At 39.7% G+C, this 18,357-nt stretch overlaps 1 long non-coding RNA gene across 5 annotated transcripts; it reads right to left on the reverse strand.

Moving 5' to 3' along the window:
• Positions 1-343: 343 nt before the first annotated feature.
• On the reverse strand, positions 344-17,905 carry LOC137806815 (uncharacterized). Of its 5 annotated transcripts, none has more exons than XR_011080420.1 (6): positions 17,407-17,823; positions 15,937-16,031; positions 15,724-15,821; positions 2,319-2,421; positions 2,158-2,223; positions 344-1,204 (listed from the first exon to the last, which is right to left on the reverse strand). It is a non-coding gene; the product is annotated as an uncharacterized lncRNA (long non-coding RNA). The 5 variants fall into 5 exon arrangements; XR_011080418.1 differs by having other exon boundaries at positions 1,003-1,204; positions 2,166-2,223; positions 17,407-17,805; XR_011080419.1 differs by lacking the exon at positions 344-1,204 and having other exon boundaries at positions 1,907-2,223; positions 17,407-17,805.
• Between the last annotated feature and the right edge of the window lie 452 nt (positions 17,906-18,357).

An 18,357-nucleotide genomic window follows, 5' to 3' on the forward strand; every position in this document is an offset into this window, starting at 1 on the left:
AAAGGCGTATGTACTGCAGTTCAGAGTGTGTAATACAAGTACATCTAAAGACTTTTGATAAATTACATGCAAATATGTTGAGTTTTTTATTTTACACTCTTTTTCATCATATTTGAACTTACTACTCACCGTTAAAAATAAAATAAAAATATTTAATATATTGTTAACATACATCTTAATTTATAAAATTACGCATTAATCAACATTTTCAAACTGGTTTAAAACGTAATTATACATTTGGATCACATTTATAAATTTAAACTTTTATTATTCATTTATTCAATTGAAACAAAAAAAATATTTATAAATTATGTTATATATTTATATTTCATAACATACAAACTTTAAAATACAAACTTTTTAACTAAGAACAATTTATATAATATTAATATTTTGAATGTACAGGTTACATATTTACCTTTCAAAATAATATCCACCTTCTAAAGTGGTGCTTGATTCTTCGGACATCCTCTTAATAGTGATGTTATCATAGAACTTAAGACATCCAAGTCTGAACCAGCTCCAGCAGTTATCAGATCATCAGTAACATCCTTCCATCTTGAGTCCAAAAGCTTGCGAAGCTCATACATTACCATATACCTCACATTTAAGTTTTCATGATTTAAACCATCAACAACATCTCGCAATTGGTCCTTCAAAGTCATAGTTCCACGAGCATCCTCAATTGCTTTGTTCACTTCTGTCAAAGCAGGAATGTTGGGCAATGGCGAAAACTCACATATATGCTGCTTTCAGATAACCCTGTTCTCAAGAACAAGTTCTTCTAAAATTGCTTCTACTTTGTCTAAATGTATTGAGGGATTTTCTTTGTCTCTCTCCAGGAGGGCAAGCAAAAACTTGAGAAATAATATGCTTAATGCTAGATAGAGATACCTTAGACAATTGCTTTATAAGAAAAATGCAAGACAGACAGACTCTCCTTTTAAAGTGTCTCTTTAGCATACATGAGAAGAATCATCAATTTTGGCACATACGTACTAAGAAGAGAAGGCACATCATCCTAATCAGCAACTCAATCCGGTTTAGTGATTGCCTCTGAAGCATAAAATCATCAGCATGGAGCAATTTTCTGTCTATACTATTAAGAAGGCCTACAAAATGATTCCTCAAAAATAGAGGAAGATATTATGCACCAGTGAGAACTTTAGCAATGCCTTTAATCATATGAGGAACTCTTGCTAACCTGTTAATAAACATCAGAATAATGAATCTCAAACAAGCAAAATTTCTGTGTACTTCAATTGCTCTTTTTTTCATTATAACTCTGCACAAAAGTATGAGTCCTTGTCTGGTTTATGATGGAAGGTTATACAAATACTCCAAAGAAATGTGAGATTTAATAATGTTGCTAATAAAGAAAAAAAAATCCACAGTGAAACAAACCAATTTCAGCCAATCAAGAATTTGTACAAACAAATTAGAGGGCTTTTGTTTAAATGTATGATTTTTTAATCCCAGGAATCATATTCTATGGAATATTATACCAAGAATGATATTTCCACAAACATGTTTGGTTGGTATTTAATAAATTTAAGAAAAAAATTAAATTTTATTTAATTACAAAATTGAAAAACAAAAATAATATAAAAAAGAAAGTAAAAGAATGCAGTGAGAATAAGCAGTTATTGTAGACAACAACACCGATCTCGTGGGAATAAAAAAATAAAATGTGAAGGCCTAATTTTGTTGAGAATAGAAATGCCTAATAATATATTTTTATAACCTCCTAACAAAGGTGGGAATATTTAGTCCCATTTTCACATTCCCATAAATGAAAAAAGATAATGTGAAACAACCAACCCTTACACAATAATCCTTGATGTAGCTAAATCTGAGATGACAGTAACATAGTTTCCAACAAAACACAAATTTCAAAGATTAATATCCAGGTGTGAAAGTTTTCCACTCAGGAACCAAATTAAAACCAAGTTTCAGAAAATACACAAATTTCCTTCTAGTTATCTCATATGAATTGTCATCATCTGTAAAGCATACAAGTTCATCTAGAAGAGCAGACAAAGTAGCCACAAATATTTGCTTCTTGTCAGAATCAGTTTGTGCATAGTAAAACAGCACACGATAAAGTTAATTTATTGAATATATATACATATATATAACAGGAATTTGAAATAGTACCTACCAACCTGATCAACTTTCCATGGAAGCCATGTAGCTCAAAGATTCTGAGAGACAGATCAATCTCTGGATAAATAGAGAAGGTAATTCACAAAAGAACAATATTTCAAATTAGTTCTAAATGAACCAACTGGATCCAGTACTAGGATGTGTAAACTTACTTGTGGCATATCATCTTATCTTGGTTATACTTCCTTGTCAGTGCCATCAAAGATGGCTCAATAATACCATCAGGAAGCCTTAAAACAAGATGCAATGTTGACTCTGCAAAATAGAGAAATCAACCCAATGATAAGTCTCACAGTTTACACCAAAGTCATTAAGCATAAGTAACAATACTTGGAGTCTGCTGTTTCTCAGCCAACAACACGAAAGTGCTTGGACTCGGACAAAATAAAATAAAAAGTATCTGATTTTCAAATTCATAAAGATTGTTAGGTTAATTCTTATCACTTTAAAAACTACAGATTTCAACCTCAAACACCTACACTCTTTCCATTCATACACCTACAGGTTTATGTATCTCTTACGTCACAAACGATATCTTATACTTTATTAGTAAACAATTTTGTACGCAAACGGTTTTGATGCTATAATATTTTGAGGGGAAAGATAAAGAAAAAAATAGGGAATATATTCTCACAAACCATGAAAATAGATAAATAAGAAGAAATTTATGGATTTTTAATGTGTCCAAATTTTCTGAGTACTGAAAATCACGAAACGCACCAATGATCAAAACATGTCGACAAGGCCAATAGCTATCAACCTCTAAGTGGTTCAAATAAAACTGAGTTGTTGTTACAAGTGGAGAACTTTTGGTTTTTTTGTCATGTGATTGAAGTTGTGATTTATGATTATTTAATTAAATTAAATTTGGCAGTGTTGATGTTAGTTAAAGTCATTTCACAAATGAATTGTGTTTGATTAATAAGAGAAAAAATGGATGAAGATTAAACTCAATGAATGATTAAATATAGCAGAAAAAAACAGTATTTATAAAACGAGTCATATATGAATTTGGCATAAGACGTGCCTACATAATAAGGACAAGAAAAAAGTGGAGAAAGGAAATCCAACCCTGCACATGGGTGCAACCAAAATTGCCCCATCCCAGTATTCTTGTTTTTTCCTATGCAAAAGAATTGTCACAACGAAGGTTATCAAACTCGGGTGTCTACTTAGACTCGTGGGAGCCATGTAAATTCGACTCGTAGATTCGTAAGAGTCTACTTCACATAAAAAATTTAACAAAAAAAATTCATGATACAAATTCCATAATATTGAAATAAAAAAGTTTATACACCAACAAAATAACTAAAACAACACAAATGTTATCAAGATTAAAAGTATCATTCATCTAATACTCTAAGGAAATCATCTCCAAGATCTTCATGATCATCTCCATCATCATCTTCATCTATTTCCTGCAGCATTCTTACTTCTAGGTGGCAGTGAAAATTCTAGGTGGTAGTGAAAATGCTGAATTTGAATCACTTCACACATCTTACAATGTGCCAAAAAAAAAAATCAATTAGCCAAAATTTAAAAAAAATCCAATCTACCCTAGAATTTTAAAAAAACCCAATCTGCCCAAAAAACTAAAAAAAAATCAATCTGCATAAAAATCCGCCCTAAATCCAATCACTTAAAAAACCCCAACCCATTTTTAAAAGCCCCAACCTAATTTCAAAACCCTAATCCAAAACCCAATTTGTCCTAACCTTAAAAGCCACCGCAGCAGCCACAACACGACGTATCTGGCTGAAGTGCTTCTCGAACGGCCAGCGGCGAGGATGCGTGGTGCAGTGCGACGAGACGCGCGGCGCGATGACACAGTGAAGAAGATGGCACCGTGAGCGTGAAGAATGGAACCAGGTTCCTAAAATCTAACCTAATCAGAATGGAACGCACGGTTTTGGGGCTTTTTTATTGCAACTCAGTGACCCGGCCTTAGACTCGCGAGTTTGACTGAGTCAACTCCGAGTTTACTCAAAAACGAGTTTGCTCCCGAGTCGACTCGGCAACCTTCACCTGACTCTTAAACTCATAAGGGTTTACGAGTTAACCCTAGAGTTTGATAATCTTGGCCACAACTTCTCCCATGGATTCCCCCATCAAGAACCTCATCTTATTGTACTCTGCTTTTTCTGCAATTTCCATCATTCAAAAATTCAAAAAAGAAGACAAATATTCACCAAAAGACAAATTGGCACGTCATGGGTTGGAAAATATGTTCAACAAAACAACCTTAGTGGTAAGTAGCAAATAAGTTTGAAAAAAAAATCAATTGTTTAAGGTTGTCCCTCACTCATCTCATTCATTGCTTTTTTTATGATACACATGACATGTAAATGTATTTTCAATTATATCTTGCAATCTTATATTCTTATCTAACTTAAGCCATCTATGCCTCATTCATTGGACAAACATTACTGCAATGAATATCTAGGAAGATATCACTTACATGAAAAGTTTTAATCCAAAGCTGAGTCGGAAAATTATAGTTCGTTTTTTCACATGAAAAATTTATAAATAAAATAAAAAGTACTCATGGGTACATCTTTGCTTGGGGCAGAAATGACATCCTTCTTGGCACCACCCTGATAACAACAAAATCCCAAATTACACTCATTTCAAACTACTCAATAATTTTCCTAGATATCTATTATAAGGTGATCTTGTAGGGATTCAAACGTCGAAGGATTCGCCTCGTCAAACTCTATCTTCCACCTCCGCCACCGTGACAAGTGCAAGAACGCTCCAGGAACTCCACAAGAACTCCAAGCAAACCTGCGAAACACACCAAACGGCGCCTCTAGCGGCCGATGGCACTCCGACGCTCAAGTCAGCCTTACAAAACCACCAAAGAACTAAGAATTGACTCTCTGCGAGACTCGTGTGCACTCTGTGATTCTCTCTCTTTTCTCTGTGTGTGTAAACTGGTAACTTGCAAGAATGAATCTTACCTCCCTTTGCATGAGCGTGGAATGCCCTTTATATACTCTGTTGTGCGCCTAAATTATCCGTGCATGAAGTAACTTAGCGCGTTTCTTCCACTAGATGGCTCGTGCAACCTCAGTGTGAATACCAAGCGTGGCTTGGCTAAGCGCACGCACCAGGCATTACCTACTGTGTGAACGATCATCTCTGCTTTGCACCATGCACGTTATGGGTTAAGAGAGCACCAATCACCGAATGGCTTACTAGCTCTCTTAGGCCACTCTCGTGCACGACACTACCAAGCACATAGCTTCTCCTTTCTCTGATACTCTGTCACACAAGGCTCGTATGCGACGCTCTCGCTGGGAATCACCCTTCGTTTCCAGCTTAACTGCGTGTAACACGAAACCCCGATGATCATCGCTCAGACCAGATGACCGATCGGTGCACCATAGCACCACGCCTTCTGCTTCCAGGCGCTTATCTAGGCGTTGATCGCGCATCCTCTCTGACCACCGCCCCCTGATCACCGATCACCACCCTGGGTGACTTTCTCAATGACTCATCTGCTTCCCTGGCCCATGTGTTCCACTAAGAACGGTCCACGTGGCTATCTGTTGCTGATGTCACCGACTACCGATGACCGACCGGATCACAAGCCCCCCAGTCTCGAGCTGTAAATTTGTTTTCAGCGAAGAGACTAAGTGATTGTCTTCAGTGGCCACGTGACAAGTGATGCCACGTCACGTGTCACATCACGTGCTGTGCTTTAAGTGACGTTACGCCTTCCTCCCCTAACCTTGCAACACGTGTACGCATCAACGGCTAGCATGAAACGTCATTTGCGCTTCTCACATTCAAATACTTGCGCGCCTCCACTGTTCCATCACCTTCTCCAACGCTCTTCTCTGAAACTCTCGAAGCCCTTCTCTGCGCGATTCGTCTTCCTCAATCTCAAGCTTTCAGAAACCAATTGCGATCATCAAAAGGTACCCCTTTTCTTCATCTATGGCATAGAGAATACTTTCTACCGATTGCATCATCCAATAACTGCACTGTGCATACGTTGTGGGCTGTTTTCCCTTTCCCTGCACTGTACTGGGGTTTCTTCTGGTTTTTCTGCATTTTCCTGTGTTTTCGCTTCTTCTTCTTCGTCGCTTTCGCTTCTCCACTCCCTTCAACCATAGCATTTTTGTTCTCCTCGCCTTCCTCTTGTTTTTCGCTGAACCTTGTTTTTCATTGGTCCCTCATTCCTTCTTTTCTTTCTCCATTGTAGCTACTGAACAATGCCTTGAACAAAAACTACTGCACGTCTCGCCTCCTCCTCTGGTGCACAGCCTTCCGCAAGTGCACCACCACCGCCTTCGACGAGCGCGCCCCCCTCAACGAGTGCGCACCCCCAAGCGGCGCCTCCTCGACATAACTACGCGCGGGTGTACCAATGGGCTCCCCTCCACTTGCTCGCTGAGACTTCTACGCAACTTCCCGACGACCATCTCACCAACCTTCTGAGCAGCGACTCAGACGAACCCACATGCGCCCTTGAGAGGGACGATGACTCACACTTGGACGTGTGCATCCCCCCTCGAGACATGCCAATATGCGTGGATGATAGGGCCACCAATGGAGTGCCCTTCACCTTCATTTACTCCGCCATCTTCAAGAGGTTGCGCTCACCGAGTTGAACGTGGCTCCCTGTCAACTCCATCCAAACGCTTGGGCCTTCATCCGAGCGTTCGAGATTCTCTGCAACCATTTCGGACACCCTCTTTCAACCGACGTCTTCCTCCACTTCTTCGAGGCCAAGAACCCCGATGATAGGTCATGGGTGAGCCTGAACGGTGTGTCAGGGAGAGTGATCTTGGGCCTATATCAGCAATCCTTCAAGGACTGGAAGGGTAGGTTCTACATGATCACCTCAAACGAGCACAGTCCGACTCTACTTGAGGGTTTCCCACTCTATTGGGTTCCCAAGGTAGAGTTCAAAAAACCCTGAGCGCGAGCTGTGAGGCCTACTCTCGAGCTTGGGCGCTAAATTCGGCTCCTCCACCCTCATCAAGCACGAGTTCGACGCGGAGGCGCTTAAAAAATACATTGGTTTGCATTCTCTTATTCCCTTCAACTTGTCATTTCTCTGGGTATGATAGTGTTCTTGCGCTTAACTGCAACTGCCTGTGTTGTTTTCACTCCTAGCTTGCTTGCCACACTTGCACACTTGCACATATTAATCACTTCTCTGCATGCTAACACTGAACTGATGAGCTTGATCGACTCTTCTGCACTTTGTTTGCTTTCTTGGCTCTTTGTGCACTAACCCTTTGTCATGCCTAACCGGTGCAGATATGACTTCCAGCAAAGAACGACGCCAAAAGCTAATCGTGGTAGCTAAGAGCCGATGAGCTATTGGGTCGTCTTCGGGGACCGAGGCCACCTCCGAGCCCATCTCTGCCACCCCTCTCTCGGTCGCGCCAGCTGAAGGCCCCGAGACCAGGGGTGAGAGGAAAAGGAAACGGCTGGTGAAGGCTCCCACCACCGTCGCATCCACCGAGGAGGAGAGCTCGGGGTCTCCTCTAGTCCAAAGAAGAAGAAAGGGAGCCGAGGTGGGCGGCTCTTCCACTCTAAGGCCCGAGGGCGCTGAGGGGGATGCCTCTCCGATCCCCCCAGCACAGACTTCTCCAACACGCCCTCCTTCTCCAGCACATCTGCCTTCCGCGCCCCCAGTCAGTCAACCCCTCACCTTGCCATCTCAAACTGCTGGGAGCGGGGCTGCTCGCTCGGAGGGGATCTCTCACCCCTCAACCTCACCACGCCCTCAAGACTTCCCTGCCACAACCGAGGGTGGTGGTGAGAGTTCCCTCCGAGCCTCGAGTTCCAGCACTGAAGGGCTCACCACAGTTATCGAGCTGACCAAGCAACAGCTCCAACACCGCGAGCTGGTCAACTGGAGCGGGAACGAGGTGGACCTTCATCTGGCCCGCCAACTGGTGCTTTCTCTGGAGTTCTCCACCCAGCATCGCCGCATCAAGAAGCTGGAGGGAAAGATGAGGGAGCTGTACAGCCAAAAGGAGTCGCTACAAAGTTACTACGAGGCCCTGCAGAACACCAACGAGCTGCTGAGAAACATGGTGGAGGAGGCCAAGACGGGGCACCCCTGCAAGTCCAAGAAACCATCAAGACAGAGATGCTGATGGGGGACGCCGTCGCCATTCTTGACGCTGAGTTGGTCGAGACCACGGGCAAAGCCATTCAGCTTGAAGCCGAGAATGCCTTCCTGTGCCAACAGATCACAAATCTGGCGGAGGCTCTCGCTGCAAACGAGAAGCGTGCCGATGATCAGGGGTCCAAGCTCAAGGAAGCCGAATCCACCATCGCCCCTGCCACCGTGACGATGGTTTAGCTCAAACTCTATCTTCCACCTCTGCCACCGTGACAAGTGCAAAAACGCTCCAGGAACTCCACAAGAACTCCAAGCAAACCTGCGAAACACACCAAACGGCGCCTCTAGTGGCTGGTGGCACTCCGATGCTCAAGTCAGCCTTACAAAACCACCAAAGAACTAAGAACTGACTCTCTGCGAGACTCGTGTGCACTCTGTGATTATCTCTCTTTTCTCTGTGTGTAAACTGGTAACTTGCAAGAATGAATCTTACCTCCCTTTGCATGAGCGCGGAATGCCCTTTATATACTCTGTTGCGCGCCTAAGTTATTCGTGCATGAAGTAACTTAGCGCGTTTCTTCCACTAGATGGCTCGTGCAACCTCAGTGAATACCAAGCGTGGCTTGGCTAAGCGCACGCACCAGGCATTACCTACTGTGTGAACGATCAACTCTGCTTTGCACCATGCACGTTATGGGTTAAGAGAGCACCAATCCCCGACTGGCTTACTGGCTCTCTTAGGCCACTCTCGTGCACGACACTACCAAGCACACAGCTTCTCCTTTCTCTGATACTCTGTCACACAAGGCTCGTATGCGACGCTCTCGCTGGGAATCACCCTTCGTTTCCAGCTTAACTGCGTGTAACACGAAACCCCGATGATCATCGCTCAGACCAGATGACCGATTGGTGCACCATAGCACCACGCCTTCTGCTTTCAGGCGTTTATCTATGCGTTGATCGCGCATCCTGATGGCATTCTCATGGAGCTCTTCTTGGATGTTGTGAAAATGGTGCGGAAGCTATGGATTGAAATGGGCAAGATCCTCCTAGGAGTTGTGGTGATCTTGAAGGTGCATGATGAGTATGGAAGGGAGGTTCGGCCAATCCTTTGATAGATGGTGAAGATGAAGATTAGGTCCTAGAAACTACGCAAAAGCAATGTATGGCACAATGTGGGCAGCATAACATTACTCTCATTAATCTTGAAAATAAAAGTGATGGGCTTCTCCTTTTATAGGTTAAGGAGGCCGTAAATCCTAAGCTAAGAGAAGATGAAATGTGAGCCAAATGAAATGGAAATGTGAGGCAAATGGGCATGGGTGCACATGGCTTCCAAAACTGTCCCTTGATTAGTAAAGGCTTCTAGAAACCTTTAGCTAATCAAGGTTAACTCCTCCTTAATTCTAATGTGCAGAAAAATAAACATTTGTCCACGTGGCTATGCTATTTACACCCCAATTAAAGCTAAACTACACTTGATGGGCCTTCACGGAATATGTGCTAGTATGCCACTCTTCCATTCATAGCTTGATCCAAGTCTTCTTGTCCTAGACGCTCCAAGCTTGGCTTTTTTGTCCTAGACGCTCCTAGCTTGGTCTTAGACGCTCTTGACTTGGCTCTTGCCTTTCATGGAAGGTTGTGCTTGGCCCTCTTCCATCATCCCCTCCCTCTTGAAAAGGATTTGTCCTCAAATCCAAAGCTTTTGAGAAAATCTATCCTCAGATTTGCAAACTTGACCTCGGATAGCAACCTCTTGCTTCGTCAAGGTGTGTCCTCCCGGATCAAATGTCAATCTATGGGAATCTTGAAACAAAGCAAAGGAGTTAGTGTGAGCATTTGGAGAAAGTTTAATTGTGCGAAGTTGCCATTTTTGTGTTTCTTTTGTTTTCGGCAACTTCTCACAATATTTCCCTTTTGATGGTTGTATGTGTCCTCTAATCCTCTTATGTTTTCTAAAATTTCCAATAGTAGTTACTTGTCCCTTAGGCATAATTCCTTTAGGAGGTGGTAACAACTTTAAAAGGGCAAGAGGACTATGTTCACATACAACTTCAAATGTAGAAATATGATTAATCTTGTGGACTACTCCATTGTATGCATGCTCAATAGGAAAAGGATTCTTATCCCAAGAATTGTGGGTGTCCCTCATGATTTCGTGAAGCATAGAAGGAAGAGTTATGTTTTCAAATTTTGGAGTTCTATCCATCACTATTTTTGAAGTTAAATCATGGAGACTTGTCACTTTTCTTAGGAAGAGTTTATCCACATCCATGAAGAAGGAATCAAAACCTTTTGTTGTCCTAGGAAGCTCTAATATGAAATGTGTGTCTTCCCAAGGATCATTTACAAAAGGTGAAGGAATATAGAGTTCTTGAGACTTTGCCTTAGGTGTAGTTTGAAAACAAGAATTGTACCTAAGGTAATGTCTTTGAACCTCTTTTCTCATGGGTGACAAAAGTTTTCCTTCTAAAAGCTCTAGAGTTTTATCAACTCTAATTTGGCCCATGAGTTCTCCTTCATGTTGACTTTTTCTCTCATGTGTAAAGATAGTCTCGTTGGTACATCCATTGTTTATGAAAATTTGTACACTTGGCAATGGTTGTCTCAATAAGACATGACAAGTTGCTCTAGGCACTACTTCACACAAAACTTTGTTTTTGTAGATGCTTATAGTTAACTTGACATTCTCTTGGGGATATCTTAGCACATTTGAGAAATGGTTTTTATCTATGCAAGCTTCTCTTAAAGACTCTTCTTTTTTGCTTATGCTTGCAAGTGTTCCTTTACAAAAGGGAAGGCTAGGTTTTTCAACTAGAAGCATGTTTTCAAGGGTATTTTCAATGTGCTTGTCTTGTTGAATGACCTTGTGGGAAGGAACACTCTTCTCCCACGCCTTTTGTTTCCAAAAGTTTTCTCTTTTTCTATTTTCTCTTCATCCCTTTTATGTTTCATTTGTATTTGGTCTTTTACCACTTGGGAATGTGGTAAAGGGCTAAGTACAAACTTTTTGTGCTTGTGGATGAAGGAAATCTTGTTAGTTAGACCATCATGCAAGGTTTTCTTATCAAATTGTCATGGTCTACCTAATAAGATGTGGCAAGCTTCCATAGGTACTACATCACATAAAACTTTGTCTTTGTAGTTACCTATAGAAAACTTGATTTCCACTTGTTTGTCTACACGTAGTTCCTCATTCTCATTGATCCCATTGTAAATTGTAAGGTTTTGGATGAGGAACTACTTGTAGATTTAGTTTCTCAATCAATTTAGTGCTACAGCAATTGCAACATGACCCACCATCCACAATAAGAGACCATATATTTTCTAAAACATTGCATCTAGTATGAAAGATGTTCTCTCGTTGTGTCTCGATGGATGCACTAGGTTGATTGTGGAGGATTCTTTGAATCATCAATAAGTCCCCCTCCAAAGAATTTATCCTCTCTCCTTCCCCCTTTTCTTGTGTACTAGGTTCATCCTCACCACTAGTGTACTCATCTTTTCCTTTTAAGAACAAAGCCCTTTGGTTTGGACATTGCGCTTGCACATGTCCTCTTCCAAAACACTTAAAACACTTGGTGTCCCTAGCACGGATGGATGGGGTGGAGGCATCTTTCACTAAAGGTTTGGTAGTTTCTTTGGGTTCGTCTCTAGATGTGCTACCCTCCCTTTTAAAGTCTTTCTTGGGATAAAAGTTGGAGTAAGAACCACCCACCCTTTGACTTGAAGTTTTGCGCAAATTTTGTTGTTCAACTTTAATGCAAAGTTGAACCAAGTCATTCAAGTCTTGGTAGGGTAGAAGTTCTACTTTATCCCTTATCTCAAGGTTGAGCTCACTTAGAAACCTAGATATGGTGGTGGTTTCTTCCTCTCTAATGGATGCTCTCATCATGTAGAGCTCCATTTTCTGCCTATACTCTTCCACACTCATGTTCTTTTGTTGGAGTCTTTGGAGCTTGTCCATTAACTCCCTATGGTAGTAGGAAGGTATGTGGCGACGTCTTAGGGCTCCCCTAAGGTCATTCCAATATTCTATGGGAGGCTCCCTATGAAGACGTCGGTCTCTCTCTAGAGAGGTCCACCAATACATGGCATTGCTTTGGAAACTAAGGGTTGCTAAGGGTACCTTCCTTTCTTCACTCACCCTATGGCAAGCAAAGAGTTGCTCTACTTTCATCTCCCAATCTAGGTATACCTCTACATCTTCCTTACCATAGAAATGGGGTAGGTCTACCCTTACTTCCCTTGGGCTCTCTTGCTCCCTTTGCCTATTTCTTCTAGGGGGTGGTTGGTAATAGTCATTGATTCTAAGGCTTCCCTCCCCTAGAGACTCATTACTTTTAGAATGGGATGCATGAGTATGAGATTTTTTTTATTTTTGTGACTTCTTTTCTTGGGCTCTAATCAACTCATTAATTTTAGTCTCATTCTCCAATTGTCTAAAAGAAATCATTTGCACAGCTTGTGAAACTTCTTTCAAAAGAGTTTTTATAGATTTTGTTTCACTTTCAATAGACTTTGAAGAGTGAGAAGAAGAAGACATGACTAAAGCTTTGTGTATACAAGTATTTTACCTTGAGAAAATTTAGGAAAGTCTAAGAAGGTAGTTTTCCAGGTAAGGAAGGTGAGTCACAATGGACTACTTAAATACCAAGCATTTGCCTTAGCCAAAAACTATCCCTCAATGTCTTCACACAAAGTTTTCTCTTAGTAAACCACTTAGAACACAATTAAGTTGAGAAATCAGATTTTGATGCAAGAAAACAATGCAAGCTAACTAATTAACCAAGCAAGAAGAATTAACAAAGCTTAAACAAGGCAACACAAATGAAAAGCGTAGCTAATTAAGCAAGGAAATGCAATTAAAAACAATTAACAATTGCTAAACTAGATAGTTCTACACTAGTCGGCCCTAGGTGAGGCTTCTTGGACACTTGGAGCCCTTGAAGACACACTCACCGTCTAATCACGTAATTAAAGAAGTAATTAACACAAGTTAAGTTGCAAAGAAAATTAAGAAAACTCCATTTGTTGATCTTTTTTTTGCTATTGGCACTTCCTTGGTTGTCTTTTCTTTGTTGGGCCCTCCAAGTGTTTGTGGTGTTTTTGATAAGCATTTGTTTCTGCCTTTGCCTTTGTTCCTCTTAGAATTAGGGACTTAATTCTCTAATCCAGCACCTATCAAGAAAACTAGACCTCACTCAAGTCAAATTTCCATTCAAATAAGTACCAATTGAGAATCAATCCAGCACCAAACTTAGAGGCCAAAGAATTAAAGCAAGAAACAATTTAATTGGAAAAACAGTACCACACAAATGGAGTTAAATTGTGACAACTAGAAAGAGTTCCAAGAAATATTAGACAAGCAAATAAAGGTACTCAAATAAAGGTAGGCACACAAAATGGATCCTAAGAATAGCACTACAATAGATTTCAAAATAAAAAATAGCACCACTGAAAAAATTGTTGTGGGCCAGAGAACGTGATTTTCCCCGATTTATGCTGAGCTGCCCTTTTAAGATTTGCTTCTGAAAATTTATATGCAAATAATTCAAGATCTCAAATAAATTCTGGCGTTGGTTTCACTCCAAACGCATGAACCATTTTTTTTTAATAAATTTTTCAAAATCAGTGTTCAGTTACGCCAACTATAGCGCCAGATTTGCACACTGTTTTTATAATATTTATCATTTTTTTTCTATTGACTCTTTTTAGCTAATTCTTCTTTTGTCTTTTCTGTAACACCTCAATCTTGCATAATCCAGAGAATTAGAAATTTCCTATGTAGAAAAATAATTTTCTTAAACAAAACAGCCAGCACAGAGTTATGTAAAACAGGGGATTCTGTAAAAACTGGAAAAAAAATAGCAAGATACCAAAAGACAAACACAATGGAATTTGATGAAAAGTAATTTTTGTAGATCTAAACACAAATATGAACTCAAGCTAAAAATAAAAGGCACCAAAGGATAAAAAACACAGCAGATTCAAAACAAATATTTAGACCAAAATCAAGAAACAAATAAGCCAAACAAAGTACCACTATGATTTGATGACATTTTGGAAAAACATGACTAGACAAAACATATATAGATTCAGAAATTAAAAGACTCAAATGAACATAAAATAAACCAAATAAAATTGCAATAAGGACTCAAATACCTAAAATAAAAACAGTCACACAAGGTATATGGAATCCTACCAAAAATTGCACAAAGATTGCTCAAGAACAATTGAACAAGATGCACCGATTGGAAATTCCAAACAGCACACCAATTCAAATCAAAAATTAAAAAAAAAAACAGCAAGACAATCTGGAATGTAAAGATGAACAACAAGGAAAATAAGAAGAACTCAAAATGAAAATGACCAAGAACTACTCATCTTTGAAGAACCTATGCTCATGATACCAAATGATGGCATTCTCATGGAGCTCTTCTTGGATGTTGTGAAAATTGTGCGGAAGCTATGGATTGAAATGGGCAAGATCCTCCTAGGAGTTGTGGTGATCTTGAAGGTGCATGATGAGTATGGAAGAAGGGAGGTTCGGTCAGCCCTTTGATAGATGGTGAAGATGAAGATTAGGTCCTAGAAACTAGGCAAAAGCAATGTATGGCACAATGTGGACAGCATAACATTACTCTCATTAATCTTGAAAATACAAGTGATGGGCTTCTCCTTTTATAGGCTAAGGAGGCTGTAAATCCTAAGCTAAGAGAAGATGAAATGTGAGCCAAATGAAATGAGAGGCACATGGGCACATGGAGCACATGGGTGCACATGGGCACATGGAGCACATGGGTGCACATGGGTTCACATGGGTTCCAAAACCGTCCCTTGATTAGTGAAGGCTTCTAGAAACCTTTAGCTAATCAAGGTTAACTCCTCCTTAATTCTAATGTGCAGAAAAATAAACATTTGTCCACATGGCTATGCTATTTACACCCCAATTAAAGCTAAACTACACTTGATGGGCCTTCACGGAATATGTACTAGTATGTCACTCTTCCATTCATAGCTTGATCCAAGTCTTCTTGTCCTATACGCTCCTAGCTTGTCCTAGACGCTCCAAGCTTGGCCTTCTTGTCCTAGACGCTCCTAGCTTGTCCTAGACGCTCCAAGCTTGGCCTTCTTGTCCTAGACGCTCCAAGCTTGGTCTTAGACGCTCTTGACTTGGCTCTTGCCTTTCATGGAAGGTTGTGCTTGGCCCTCTTCCATCACATCCTCTCTGACCACCGCCCCCTGATCACCGATCACCACCCTGGGTGACTTTCTCAATGACTCATCTGCTTCCCTGGCCCACGTGTTCCACTAAGAACGGTCCACGTGGCTATCTGTTGCTGATGTCACCGATTATCGATGACTGACCGGATCATAAGGTAAATAGTATTTAAGATAAAATCAAAATATCTAAAATTCAAATAACAACAGAATAATATTGGCCATCAGAACTCAGAGTGAACCTTAAGTGAGCAGCAACCTTGTCCTTGTCAGTGAAGACACCAGTTGACTCAACAACATAATTAGCACCAGCCTCACCCCATGGAATGACCTCGGGTTTCTGTGGCAACAAAATAAATTAATCAGATAAAGATTAAAAAAGTAAACCTTGATCCCACTAATTACAATAACAAATCATTGATTTAATTAAATTCAAAACTAAAAGCATGAGTTACCTGATACCAAAAACTGTCACAGCCTTCTCACCAAAGTGAAGGGTCTAAAAATGCTTCCATTGGCCCACTTCTTGAGTTCAAAGTTATCACCGACCCTATTTTACTAAAGAATGTTAGGAACCAAGAATTGAAATGAGAAAGAAAAAAAATATTTTACTGAATAGAAGAGAAATATCTCCTCCCAGGGTTTTCCCTTCACAAATGAAGCTAAGGTTCAATTTACAATGACAACAAATCTAAATCTCTCCTTCAGATCTTCTTCCCCTATTGATACCTAATTAACAACCCCTCTAACTAACTAACTCATCATTGATCTAACTTTCCTAACTAACTCCCCCTTTCTCATAGTCCTAACATAGAATGATAATAACTTTGCTTCTTTGGAACATGGTTGATGGACATTTTCTTACAAGACTTAGAGATTTAGTTAATTTGTAGCCTTTTTTTCCACAAGAACAATAATTGTAAAAAAAGTAACATATCAATTATAATTTGTAAATAAATAAATATAAGATAATAAAGTCCATGAAATAGTTTATCTAATGTTATTCTTAATATTCCAAATCAAACATTATTGTTAATACAAGTAATAATAATATATTTGGACAAGTCCGTAATTAAATAGATGATATATCATGAGTTATGAATATGAATATCAAGTATTTACATAAGTATATCTCATTTATTCTAGTACATGCTGGCGTATGAAGTAATAGATAAATTGAACTACAAAAGGATGACACATGTCTTTTGCATTCAACCATGATATTTAGAGAAATGGATTAAGTTATAATGGAAACCAAGAGAAAAGAATGGTGAAACTACCGTAAGGGATGAGTTAAAAAGACTAAAGGGTGGGTGTGAATGACAACTTGTCTACTGGTACATATTCCAGTCATCATCAAAGAATTTATAATATCTTCTCTGAATGTCACCTAAGTCAAAATGTTCTCCCTCGAGAGTAGTTATTCTTCCATTTTTGTTCATATCTAAAACAGAGTTAGTAGAGGAGCCTTGGAGTAGGATCCAAATCCAACTCACGATTTCAACGCCCGATGTTCATCAACAAAATTCAATGCCCTGTCTTCAAAAATAGGCACCGTACCGTTTCTTCTAGTTTGATCCAATCTTCTATCTAGGGTCTCTTGCTTATCATTTTCCCTAATTTTGTTCAATTTGGAGCTAAACAAATTTTCCCTAGACAAATTGCTAAACAACTGTAGCACGTGGTACCCACCTTCTCCAACTTGTGTTTTTCTTCTATTTCTCTTACACCACTAGAGCTTTCCTCACTATCAATCAAAGCACTAACAACATTCCTAGCACTCTAAAATGAAAATCAAATCTTATGTGATTTCAACATAACCATATAAATCATGCACTGGAATTTTATTATTCCTAATAGCATTTTGTAAATTACTGTTTAAATTTTGGACCACAAGATTAACCTAGTTAAGTAAAGGTGGTCACCATATTATTTATCACTCTTCCAGTCCATGCATTATGTTGGTCCGTCACCGCTGCACTCATCCACGTCTACACGTTGCCCACCGTCTTGTATTTCAGCACCGCAATGACCGATAGCGAGTCGTTGAGTCGACTCAACGCGTCGTCCAACTAGCCCTTGCAGTCGGCGAGCACACCGCCTTCGTCATGTCGAGCAAGGACTAGAGGTTTTGGATGAGGATGGTTTGGATCGGTGGAGTTGGTCGAGGGCGGGATGCCGACGAGGCAAGCGGCGGGGAAGCGTGTGACATTGCAGACGACTCGGATGTACTCAGCCAAGTTGAGAAGTTGTTGTGACTCAGTGGTGCGGTGGTGAACAATGGATGCGAGAGCGAAGGATAGAGTAAGGAAAATTATGAATGCGGAAATTGTGGTGGTGTGATTAAGGGTTTTGATATTTGGAATTTAGGGCTTGGTTATTGATTTCGATTTGGTGCAAATCATGTTCTATTTGGTCATAACTGAACATTTTCAGAGAATTCACATGTTGTTTAAAATGTTATTTTAAACATTCACATTTTGCCGAAGTTATTTACATTTTAATAACATTATCTATTATTATCTACGGAAACACAGGCACAGGCACCATATTTTTTATTTTTATATAATTATATTTAATAGTAAAATTGAATAAATAATATTATTATTCACCCATTACATTTATATTATTAGTAAAAGTGAAAAAAAAAATACAAAACAATTATTAGTGTATAGTAATACTCTTATACCTTCAAAGCAAATATTATTCACCTTTTCCACTCTCTCCTTCAACATTACTTTGTTAATTTTAGGATAGAGTTCCCTTGAACCAAAAGTTTGGTCTTCTCACATCCCCAACATGATTACAAAATAATAATCTCAAAATATGTAGAAACACACAATTCTCAAATTATTATTCATACATTACACTTATAT

The sequence above is a fragment of the Phaseolus vulgaris genome, chromosome 3 (assembly GCF_000499845.2).
Source record: "Phaseolus vulgaris cultivar G19833 chromosome 3, P. vulgaris v2.0, whole genome shotgun sequence".
In the NCBI taxonomy this organism is placed as follows: domain Eukaryota; kingdom Viridiplantae; phylum Streptophyta; class Magnoliopsida; order Fabales; family Fabaceae; genus Phaseolus; species Phaseolus vulgaris.